This window comes from Dasypus novemcinctus, chromosome 26 (assembly GCF_030445035.2).
Source record: "Dasypus novemcinctus isolate mDasNov1 chromosome 26, mDasNov1.1.hap2, whole genome shotgun sequence".
NCBI lineage: Eukaryota > Metazoa > Chordata > Mammalia > Cingulata > Dasypodidae > Dasypus > Dasypus novemcinctus.
This window is the reverse complement of record NC_080698.1, coordinates 48,613,920-48,625,391: the sequence shown is the minus strand read 5'-3', so window position 1 is coordinate 48,625,391 and position 11,472 is coordinate 48,613,920. Positions and strand designations below refer to the sequence as shown.

Here is an 11,472-nt window from a genome sequence, read left to right as displayed (position 1 = left end):
TACTATCCCACCCACCACGTGCCGGGAGCTGGCGATACGTTTGATGTGGTCACAGCCCAATGAGGTACTCAGAGCTGGCATGGAGGCGTGCACTAACTCAGTTGATGGAGTCAGAAAGGGTCATTTGAGTTGGACTTTGAAGGATGAATAGGAGTTGGAGAATATGCATTAGGAAAACCTTGCAACTATGCTATTCGACATTTGTGTCATCTCAGGAGCTAGGGAGCATCCCACTGCAAAGGCCGGAGAACACAGGGCCTGGAATGCCAAAGAGATGGGAGCGTGGCCAGATGCAATGCTAGTCTTCGACTCTGGGGACCAAAATCCACTGGTTCCCAAGACTTGGGCTCTTGGCGTCTGAGGGTGAAGGCCCAGGCTTCCCAATGCAGGGCAGTTCCTAGAGGGGCCAGTGGGCAGGCAGGACTCAGGAATTCCAAGTAGACGAGTGTGGGCTGAGGCTCCTGGCCGGCCCCCACTGGGCGGGCATCCTTTGGAGGGAGCCCTGGACTTGCTTCCCCAGTGCTCGGTCCCAGACTTGGTTGACATCCTCCCAGCTGTGGGACTTGTCCAGGCCACCACATGCAGCTTTGCCATCTGTACCTCGGGTGCTCCCAGCAGCTACCCAAAGGGTAGTTGTGAGGGTCAAGAGATTTCCTACTTTGTGGGTGTCCTCCGCAAACTGTAGTGTGCCGACCACAGAAGGGACTGTCACTAGCAAAAGCCCGGGGCTGTTTGGTTTGTAATCAGGGAAAGTGCTTTGTCCCCAGTAGCTGTCACAGAGATAATGGTGGGCTTTCTTGGCCCCAGCCCACCTGCTCGGTCCAGATGTGAACTGCAAGGGGCCTTCCACCGTCTGCCGTTACCCTACCCTAGCCATCTCCAGCCAGAACACCCATCGCTACTTGGCCCCGCTTTGGGGGGTGAGGGCCGTCTCTAGGCCCTGGGGAAGTGGGGGACGGGGTCTCCTGGCCTGGCCCTCGCCTGGGCGGCGGTTCGTCAGGCCAGTGCTGACCAAGAAGGCTGCCGGCGAGGGGGACCAGTGGACTCCTCCCACCTGCACCCCCTAGAAGTGCCCTCTGCGGGAGCTCCGTGTCCTGGGCTTTGCTGGGGGGCAAGAGCCTCCATAAGGAGGGCCCTGGGCTGCTCTGCCCGAGCCCCGGCAGGGACCTTCCCTGCCCGCCGCGTCTGAGTCACAGCCCTGCCCCAGCGGAGCCCAGGGCCTTAAATGACCACTCAGCTCTCGGCTTCCTTAGCTACTCGGCTTCCTCCCGGGTCGAGGCCACTCTGCCCGGCTGGGGGCAGGCCGGTCCCTTTGATGGAGCTGGGGGGAGAGGGGTGTGACGAGGAAGGGGGTATCAGGGTGGGCTTGCTCACGGGGCCAGACCACGGGCACTCCCAGCGCTCCCCCTCCCGCCGCCCCTCTGCACGGCCGGGTTCTGATTTTGGTGCAGTGCAGACTTTCAGCTTAACGAGACAAATTGATATTCTGTGCCAGCCCAGGGATGGAGCGGCAGCTCGGGACGCTCGGGTGGCCAGCTCAGAGGTGGGCAGGGGCGCAGGGAGCAGGGAACAGAGGCAGCTGTGGTCCAGAGCCGCCTCCTGGGGCAACCCCCAGCCCTGACCACCCCCCCCCCCCCCACATTCACCCTGTCCATGCTGATGGGTGCCCCTGAGACACTGGTCCTTGAAGGTCCTTCCACCTTCAGTGTCTGCAGGGCATCCTTCTTGGAGGGGACCGGGCTTTGGAGAGGGAGGCATCCGAATCCTAGAGCGGACCCCAGCCCACCAGGACCCGCCTAGCATGTCCTCCTGCCGTCTGCATTGAAAGGGGCAGCAGATCAGCCTGAGATGGGGCAGGAGGACGTGGACAGCTGGCTGGGAGCTGTCCATTCCTAAAAATCCCTTCAAGGGGGTCTTTGGTGTCCCCTGGACATGGTCAGCCCCCCAGGATGGTCAGCACCCCCCAACTCGTCCCAGATGTCCCTGCATAGAATGTGGAAGCCCAAGACATAGGCAGACACCCCGGCTGGTGACACCTGTCACTGGAAATAGCCCCTGGAGGGGCTCTTCAGCCAGGCCCCCAGGCCCCAGGCGGGTGGGGGGCACCCAGGCCGGGTGGCCAGGCTGCAGGGCCAGGGCTGAGCATGGCAGCCGGGAGCTGGCCCTGAGCTCCGCTCCAACGGGCGCTGCAAGCGCAGATGCCTTCCGTCTGTGTCGGTCCACTCCCCCCACCCCCATCCCATGCGACCTTTGTTCCTAAGGTCTGGGGTGGGGTGGGGGAGTCCTGACCAAAAAAGAGGGGCGCCAGCTGAATGAGTGCCCCCAGAAAGTAGGGTAAGGCTTGGGTCCGTTTGAGCAGAGCCCTCTCTTCTCCACTGCCACTCTCCGGCCCCCCCCACCCCAGTGCCACTCTCAGGACCCCCCTCCGGCTCAGCCCCTCCCTTCCCCTCTCCGTGCCCTTGACACTCCCTCCGGCGGCTTGCGGGGGGGGGGGGGGGGGGGGGGGGAGCAGGCAGATTGCTGGGACACTGCCAGCCTCGGTTCCTCCTGATCCCCCGGGGAGGAATTAAACCCGCAAACAACACCGTGGTGGTTAGATCCACACGATCCACACCGCCCCCCTCCCGCCCCCCGCTCCTTCCCTGGTCGTCCCCCCTGTCCCACCAGAACGCGCCCTCCCCGCGCCCTCCCCCGCCTCCGGCAGCGGCAGGGGCGGCCGAGCCTCCCCCGAGGTTGCACTCCGCCGGCGAGCTGCTCCCGAGAAGCGGGCGCCGCGCCTCCCCCGCCCCCCCACCTGCCGGGCAGGATGGTACAGTCTGCAGAGGGACCCGGGCGCGCCGGCGGGGCTCCGCGCGGCTCCAGCTGCCGCACCGCCTGCCCGGGGCTGCCCGCCCGCCAGCCGCGCCGAGGTGCGGGGATTTTCGTGGCCAAGTAAGTACGGCATCCCCCGGCATGAGAAAATAAAACACAAAGCGCGCCCCGCGCCGCGCGCCCCTTCCTCCCGCACCCGCTGGAGTCGGCTTCCTTTCATCGGCTTTTTTTTTTCCCAGCGAGGATGGTGGGAGCGGTGGCGGCGTGAGCGGGGTGGGAGCGGGGCTTGTTTATCTGGCGGCGGCCGAGGCTGCATCGGAGCCGCCGAGGGAGACACTAGTGTGAGGGTCTGGAGGGGGGGGGGGGCGGTGCTGGGGACACGGGGAGGGGGGCCTCGGACGTGCGGCTGCTCGGGGTCTCCAGTAGATTCCGGCAGCCTCTGGACTGAGCAGATGCCCCCCAAAGGATGTTACGCAAGGGCCAGCCAGCCGGGGGCAAGGTTCTCAGCCGCGTCCCGGAGAGAGGCAGGCAGCCGGAGCGCGCCCCCCAGCCTCGCCGGCCGGGGTCCCAGGAAAGAGCCGGGAGGCCCCCCCCACAGAGGGCCCCTGTGGCGGGGTGGGGACCGCTGCGTGCGGGGACCCCTCGGGTCAGGCTGGCCAGGGCGTGCGGTGGCAAAGGGACGTGTCCCCGGGTCCCCGTGATGGCCAGGAGGGGGGCTGGAGTGGCGTGGCCGGGCTATTTTGCGGCAGCCGGGCTGGGCGGTGGAGCTGGCACTTGCAGCCGGGAAGCCCAGGCCCCCGGCCAGCCTCGGTGGCTTCTGGCTGAGCCCTGGGCACCCGGGGCTCCTCCCTGCCCCCCGCAGGGTCAGCCCTGGGAAATCCAGCAGGGGGCCTCCGGACTCCCCACGGGGGGCTGCTGCAGGTGGCCACCCCTTTCCGGCCCAGCAGCCGGCCCACAGCTCCGCTGCCCTCTGCTCACCCGGGCTGTGTGTGGGGAGGGGTCTCTGCCGCCGGCTTGCCCCGTTCGGGGTCTCGGGGCCCCGACACGGAGGCCCGAGCCGGCTCGACCTTCAGAAGGGTAAGTGAGCAGGCCAGCTCGGCCGGCGGACGGTCTTGGCGTGACACTGCACGCCCCCCGCCGCCCGCGGAAGGGGCTGCCCTCCTCGCCTGCACGGCTCTCCAGATCGCTGGGAGGAGGCAGAGCTGGCGTTTGGGGCATTTCCAGGAGCGGCGGGCGCCATCCGGAGAAATTCTCCTTTGACGTGTGCAGTGGGGGGGGGGGGCGCCGGGAGCACAGGCCGCTGGGGCCTCCGCCTGTTAACTTGGTTAAAGGAGCAGTGGTGGGGAGGGGGCTGCAGCTCAGAGGGAACCCTGGAGGCGGAGCAGTCCAGGAAGGATGCTGATGATCCCCTTTATTTCGCCACCTCTGTACCCCCGCTCCCCTTCTCATCAGGACATACACACACCCACAGATTTGCATAGATGCACATGTCCAAAATATAGTACATGTAAGCGAGCCGCTGTCTGTGTTCAGCTCACGTGCACGCCCGGAACACCCCACGTCCACGGAGACTCCAGCACAACGTGAATCCAGTTCACGTCCCCGAATGCCACAGGCCCCCGTGCAGAGTACAGCAGGCGCACGAGTGCAGTGCACACGCTCGCACGGTCACATCTGTGGATGCAGCCTGCCTACGGGTGCAGCGCACACGCGCACACGCACCTGCAAGCGCAGCGTGCCCACACATGCAGGAGGCGTGCACCAGCCTCCACGTGATGCCCCGCAGCGGCCACCGATGTGTGTGCCCGCGTGAAGGCGGGCCAGGTGTGAAGCAAGGAACACTCGCCTGGGGTGCTCTTGGTGCCATCTGCATGCATGTCCGTGCAGTGGGTAGGCAGCAGGCATGGGGCCTGTGCCCCAGGGGAGGGTAGGCTGTGCCCCAGGTGAGGTAGGCTGTGCAGGTAAGAGAAGATGGCAGCAGGTGCTCAGATGCAGCACCTCTGCAGAGGCAGCCTGCAGACACCACCCCCTCGGCTTCCAGGATGGGAGCAAAGGTGGCTCCTTTGCCCCTCAGTGGACACAGGGACCCGGCTCCCAATAGGCTGAGGGGCAGGCCAGCCTGTATTCCCAGGGAGCCCGGATGGGGCTCGGCCCGGCCGTTTCGGGTGATTGTGGCGTGGTCCTGTGGAGAACGCTGCCGGAGGTGGAAAGGAGATGGAGGAGGGGGTGGTCACAGCTGCTGCCCATGACCCCGGCTTCCGGGAGCCCGGGCTGGCCCCTCCAGCCCCCTGCTCTGACACAAGGAAAGCAGCCCCCGCTGGCATGGAGTGCCCGAGAGCTGGGACCCGGGACACACACCTCTCACAGCCCCCAAACTGAAGGGCAGGAGAGCCCCCTGTGGCTTCCAGCTGCAGAGCCTGCAATGCTGGGCCCCTCCTCCTGCTCTCCCGCTGCCCCCACCCCGCCGCAGGTATGGGTGGGAGGGCCTGGTAAATAGTAGTAGCCCAGCTAGCAGTCACCGACCTACTGCTTTGCACGCACGGCCCCTGGGGGGCCTCCCACGGCACCGTTATCCCCACGTCACAGATGCAGAAGCTGCAGCCAGAGAACGGAAGCCCCTGACCCAGGGCTGCACAGCTGGAGCACGGCAGAAGAGGGCGGAAGCCGGGCCGTCGCTCCCACTCTCCCTCGCAGAGCCTCTTCTCCCCTCCTGAGCGAAGCCAGCTCCAGTGCAGGGTGCCTGCCCCCGCCCCAGGTAGCCAGGGTCCCCGCCAGCCAGCCGCTCTGCCTTGCTGTACCCCGTGGAGGTGGTGACCCGCAGAAAGCCGAAGCAGCAGCCCTGTGCCCTCGAGATCACCTGGCCAGAGCCCATTCATCAGAGGGAAACTGAGGCCCAGCCTGGGGAAGGGACCGGCCAAGGTCACCCTGGGGTCTCCAGATGGCCGAAATCTCACGGAGCTCTCGCAGGTCCCAGGCAGTGAGCAGCCGGGGTCTGAGTGGGCCCCAGATTTTCCCTGGGGTTTGACTCTGTGTCGAGAGGATGAAGGCGTCAGGCCCAGCCTCTGCTCCCGACTTGCTGTGTTGACTTTGGGCAGGTTTCTCTACCTCTCTGAGCCTCTGTTTCCTCAGACCGTGCCCCGCCTTACGCCTCAGCTGTCATAGAGCCATGGGCACTGTAGAGGGCTGTAAACACAGGTGTGACTGGCATCTGCCCTGGAGCGAGAGCCGGGGTGCGCCTTGCTACTGTGATTGGCAAACTGCAGGGTCAGGAGAGGAGAAAAGGAGGGGAAATCTTCAGGGGGGCCGGGTCTCTGGCGCCCACCCCTGACCATCGAGAAGGTTCTCTGGACTGCGTGTTCACAGGTGCCCCAGGGCTTTCATCCGTTCAGCTCTGTACCCTGGAGCTGAGCTGGTGGAGAGCCGGCTTGGGGGATCGCACAGGCCGTCAGAGCTGCCCCTGCCACATCTGGGGAAACTGAGGCCACCTGGCAAGTAGGTGGCAGAGGGAGCCTGAAACAGATGCCCTGCCTGCCAGGCCCCTCTCCCACCCCTAGCCCCAGACTGGGCCCTGCACAGCTCATTCAGCTCCTTCTGTGGGTGGAGCTGCCCTCAGAGCCAAAAGGGGGCATATCTTCTCCGCAGTGTGAGGCAGGTGAGTTCCAGAGTCTCATGGGGCCTCAGTTCGAATCCTGCTTCTGACCCTCCCAGCCATACCACCTTGGGAAACCGCTGCTTTTCTCTAAACCTCCATCTTCCCTTCTCCAGGATGGGGGTCCCAAACAGGGCTGTTGGGGAGATTTAAAGTAGTGCGTGTGAAGCAGCGGGCACAGCAGGGGCTGCGTCAGGGTTGGGTCCAGGGAGGGCCAGGCCTTTCTCGGTAGAGCCGTCCAGGGTGCAGGTGCTGGGTGCCCCAGTGCACACCCCACCCCGCCCCTGCACGGAACCCACGGTGCCATGCGGCCCACCCTGCCGCCTCCAAGGCCGGAGCATCACGCCTGCCGCTCTTGGTTCCTCCCTCCCAGTGGGAGCCCGAGACAACGAAAGGTTTAGGGAGAGCCCACCCCTGCACAGAGACCCCCGGGTGTCTGAATCTTGCCCCTCGTTAAGATTCAGTAGTGGACGGGGAGGATGGTGCCTCAGTTTCCCCATCTGTAGAATGGGGGTAATAGTGCCTTCTTCTCGGCCTGTCGTGAGCAGCTCAGAAAGTGCTAAGCTCAGGGTGTGGTCTGGGGCATGATCCAAAGAACGGGCGCTGTCGAGAAAGCGGGAATCAGTGTGGCTTCCAAACCGCCCTCTGCCACCCAGCAGCTGGCTGCCCTCCTGGAAGTCACTTTGCCCCCTCAAGCCTGGGGTGGTTCCGTCTGTGACGTGGGAGCATGTGTCAGGCTGCTGGATGGCTGAAATAGGAATTGGGTGTCAGTCTCTAGAAAGGCCGCCGGGCACCCCCTGCAAGCCGGTCAGTGTGCTATGGCTTTGTCCCTGTCTCCAGTAGGAACCTAGCTACCCAGGGCAGAGGTGTCTGTCAAGACTTTACAAGCATTATATACAGTCCAGGGAGATCTCGGCAGAATCAGAGAGTTCCAGAGACATGGCCAGGGGCCAAAGCTGGCCAGGACGGGAGCACAAGACGGCCAGGCCTGGCCAAGGGGCCCAGGGCTGGGGTCCCTGAGGCCACAGAGACCCCTGGGCACGGGGGAGAAAGGCTTGACCTAGAGTCAAGTGACCTGGGTTCCAACCACCGGTGGGTGGCCTTGGGCCGGTCGGGGCCCCTCTCTGGTCTCCGTCCTCCCCTAGGAAGACAGCGATGGCCCTCCCCACCTCTGTCCTCAGCGAGGGCGGGTTCCCGTGCCAGCTGGCCCTGGGGGCGAGGGGTCTGAGCTGCTGCAAGCCCGAGGCATTAGCCCCGGCAGCCGTAGCAGTCGTGACTGCTGTTAGAGCTGCCCTAACAAGTGACCACAAACTGGGCCGCAAAAAACAGCAGCAATGTCTTGCCCCACAGTTCAGGAGGCCAGAAGTCCAACGTCAAGGTGAGGCGGGATTGGTTCCTTCTGGAGGCTCCGTGGGGGGAACCGTCCCGAGCCTCTCCCACCTGGGCTCGTAGATGCATCATTCCAGGCCCTGCCTGGGTTGTCACAGGGCTTCTCTGTGCCTCTGTGTAAAGGACACCAGTCTGGACTTATGGTCCACCCTCAATCGAGGATGATTTCATCATGAGATCCTGCACCGATTGCCTCTGCAAAGACCCTGTTTGCAACTAAGGTCCCAGGCTGAGATTCCAGATGGCCACGACCTGGGTGGGGGCGGGCTGCCCCGCATCTCCCTCCAGCCGTCGACCTTGACCCTGGGCCAGCCCTGCTAGGGAGCCCTCTGCCAATTGCCTCGTTTCTTCCTCACTTGCACCCATTTTACAGCTAAAGAAGCTCAGGGCCAGAGAGGTTAAGAACTTGCCTGAGTCACACAGCAAGTGAAGGGTGTTGCTGGGATTTGAACGCAGGTCTCTATGGCTCTTTCTCCTTCCTTGGAGCTTGAAAGGCTTTCAGAGGCTCCCGCTGGGCCCAGGCCCTCGAGTCATGCTTGCGGAAGGGAAGTGAGCTCGACGCAGGGAAGACTCTTGCCCAGCAACCCACCGTGAGCGAGGGCGGGAGCTGGGGTGGAGCTCCGTCTCCTGACCCCAGCCCCGTGCTTCCCACCGGCCCCCACTGCAGGGTGTGCTATTTGGTGGGTGGATTTGGCCCAAGAGCGAGACACTTGCAATAGGTAGAGAGCCCGTGAGGCAGGAGTTCTTAGCCATTCTTGTGGAGCGTCAGGGCCTGAAGGGGCAAGAGCTGGAGGCAGCCAGGGGCACTTGGAGGTGTGAGGGGCCCCGACAGGCCTTTCTGGGCCCCAGGAGACCAGCGTGTGGCAGACGGTCCAGAGCCTCCAGTCCCCTCTTAGCGCCACTGCTTACACTCTGAACCTCAGTGTCCTCATCTGGAGCATGGGCTCAGCAGCACCAGCCTTGAGGTGCAACTGCCGAGTATTAAAACACTAACCCAGTGGCCGTTACCACTCGCTAACATGTAGCCTCAAGCCCTTTACCGACATTTTTGTCATTTCATGTGTGGGAAGGCACTTGCTCATCCCACGCCACGTCCTGATAACAGGCTCCGCCGTTCATTAGCTGCATGTTGAACAAGTTAGTCCCGCTGAGCCTCAGTTTGCTCCTCCGAGAAATGGGGACGGCATTGGTACCCACCTTCCCAGTCGCTGTGAGAGGCAGATGTAATCTAAGTCCAGTGCCTGGCCCAGTTGAAGAGGCAGGGACTGTTTTCTCACGTGTAGAATGGGGGTCGTCATAATGACATTGTTATTGTTGTGCCGTCGTTTGTCATGGGAGGCTCTGGTAAATAATGCCAAGGGAGCACTTGGCTCAGAGCCTGGCCCAAACAAGCAGCCAATGGAAGATGGGCGCTGAGGCGGCCTTCTCTCGCAGAATCGAGGCGACTGAGTTCCCATCCTAATGCGGTGTTAGCTTTGCTTCTTGAGCTCCGACCCTGAGTTGTCTAAGCGGGGTCCAGGAAACCCGCGTCGCCAGCTCGTGCGTGACGGATAGGAGCGAGGAGATGGGTGGGAAACCACCCCAAATGCCGCACGCTCAAAATAGGTTGCGCGTCCCTCCTGCTTCTGGGAAAGGGCCCCGGAGCGGGTTCCTTAAAGATGTGCTCAGAAGGGGCGAACCCCAGGCCACGGGGGAGTGGGTTTTTTTGGCAAGGCCTGGACATGGGAGTGGGAGAGCACGGGAGGAAGGTGAGAAAGGGTGGCCCTGTGCTGGTCTAAGTGCGCGGAGCCTGGAAGGTGGGACGGGCCCGCTCCGACGCCCCCGCGGAAGGCGGCTTTCTATCAAGCAGTGCCGCTGCCCACGCTGGCTGGGGCCGAGCCTGGGGACCTTGGGTGGGGAGGGGCCGCGGGGAGTTTCGTCTGGAGAGCTCCTTCCAGCTTGTCCCCGTGTACCCCCGCCTTGCGGGGCTGGAAGGCTTGGCCCAAGGGTGGTGCAGGGTGAGCTGTCACCCTGGAGGGGCAGGAGGTCCTTGGAAGCCGTTCAGGCGCAGGCCCAGCTTGCCTGAGGCCTCTGCCCTGGGTGAAGGCCGACAGCAATGGGTGCTGGGCTCTCGCCAACTGAGCTGTCCTAGCATTTTAGTGTGTGACCTTGGGCACGTCCCACGCGGCCTGACTTAGCCACGGTGTGGCTAGGTGGGCAGGAGTGCATCCCTGGACCCCGCCTGCCCGGGGTCAAACCCCGGGCCTGGGAACTTGCCACCTGCGTGTCCTCAGGCAAGGAAGTTCAGCTCCATGCCTCGGGGCCCTCACCTGTAAAATGGGAATGAGAATAGCACCGACCACCGTATAGCATTGTCTGTTAAGATCAAATCGCCTGAATTACAAGATACCTGCTCTGACATCTCCAAGACAGAGGTGCCGCTCCCAGCTGGTGGCGCATCCTCGTTGAACCAGCCATGCCTTTTTCCTTCTTAATGATACATAAAATAGCACTGCCTCTTCCCATCAAATGTGTCTTAGATTCAACGAAACAAGGTAAATAAGATAAAACTGATAAAGCGCTTAGAGCAGACTCAGGCTGGTGGGAAACAAGCCGGGGCTCCCCCTGGCCAGCCCCCGCAGCTCAGTCACGGCGGGACCTTTGGCACAGCTTTGGCCCTCCCTGAGCCGCCGTTTCCAATTTGGAAACAATTGGCCCGAGAACACCCACCTCCCAGAGCTGTTGTGGGAAGTCAGCAAGCTACGTGTATTTCACCAGCCCAACAGGGTATCTGTATGCAGTACGTGCTTAACACATGGCAGCTCAAAACAAACAACAAAGGCCGTGGCACAGGGAGGAGTTTAAGGCACAGACTCCGGAGTCAGATGCCTGGGATTTGAATCCCTGATCCACCACTTCCTTCCTGTGTGACCTTGGGCAAGTTTCTTAACTTCTCTGTGCCTTAAGACCCACTATCTGTAAAATGGAGATAAAAAAAGCATGTAATGCATAGGATTGTTGTGAGGATAAAATGAAATTTAGGTACTCAGGACAGTGCTTGGCAGAGATACAGGCAATTATTATTCGATGAACTTTCGATGAGTCTCTTCTTATTCAATAAATAGTGGCTAAAATAAACCCTGGGCTGCCCAAGATGATGGCAATTAGACTACACTCGTTTTACAGACGGGGAGCCGAGGCCCAAGGTGCACGTTGGTTTGCCCAAGGTCACGCAGCGAGCTTTTGGCAGGGCTGGAGCCAGACCCCAGCATCCGGGCACCTGGCCCCAGGTCGGTCCAGGAGTCCAGGATGCTTATGGCCGATGGAGCCCTTGCCAGGCGGGGAAGGGAGGGTTTCCAGAGCACGCAGCACCAGCCAGGCCGGGGCTCCGCAGAGGACTGCGGCCGTCGTTAGAAGCCACTTTCTTCTTTTTCCCATGGTACAGGGGGAAGGGATGGCCGTGCTGCCCGCGCTGCCCACTCCGTCCCCGGCCAGCCCCTCTGCAAGCCTGCCAGGCGGCACTCTCCTGGCCTCTGAGTGGCTTCTCGGCGGTTGCTGCGGCATTGACACAGCAAAACTCCCTCCTGGAGAGAGCAAAGGCCCCGGCCGGCCACCTGTGCCCAGGGCCTCAGAATGGACCGGGG

General features: G+C 62.8%; 1 protein-coding gene across 10 annotated transcripts in view; it reads left to right on the top strand.

The window, feature by feature from the left end:
• The first annotated feature begins 2,799 nt into the window (after nt 1–2,799).
• ATP2B2 (ATPase plasma membrane Ca2+ transporting 2) overlaps nt 2,800–11,472 on the top strand; it is a 181,606-nt gene continuing 172,933 nt past the window's right edge. For 8 of the 10 annotated variants that reach the window (XM_058288850.1, XM_058288849.1, XM_058288856.2 and 5 more), the window contains exon 1: nt 2,846–2,931. The gene's annotated coding sequence lies outside the window, so the exon portion shown is untranslated. Of the gene's footprint in view, nt 2,932–11,472 lie in introns of all 10 variants that reach the window. The other 2 variants (XM_058288853.2, XM_058288848.1) reach the window with 2 other exon arrangements.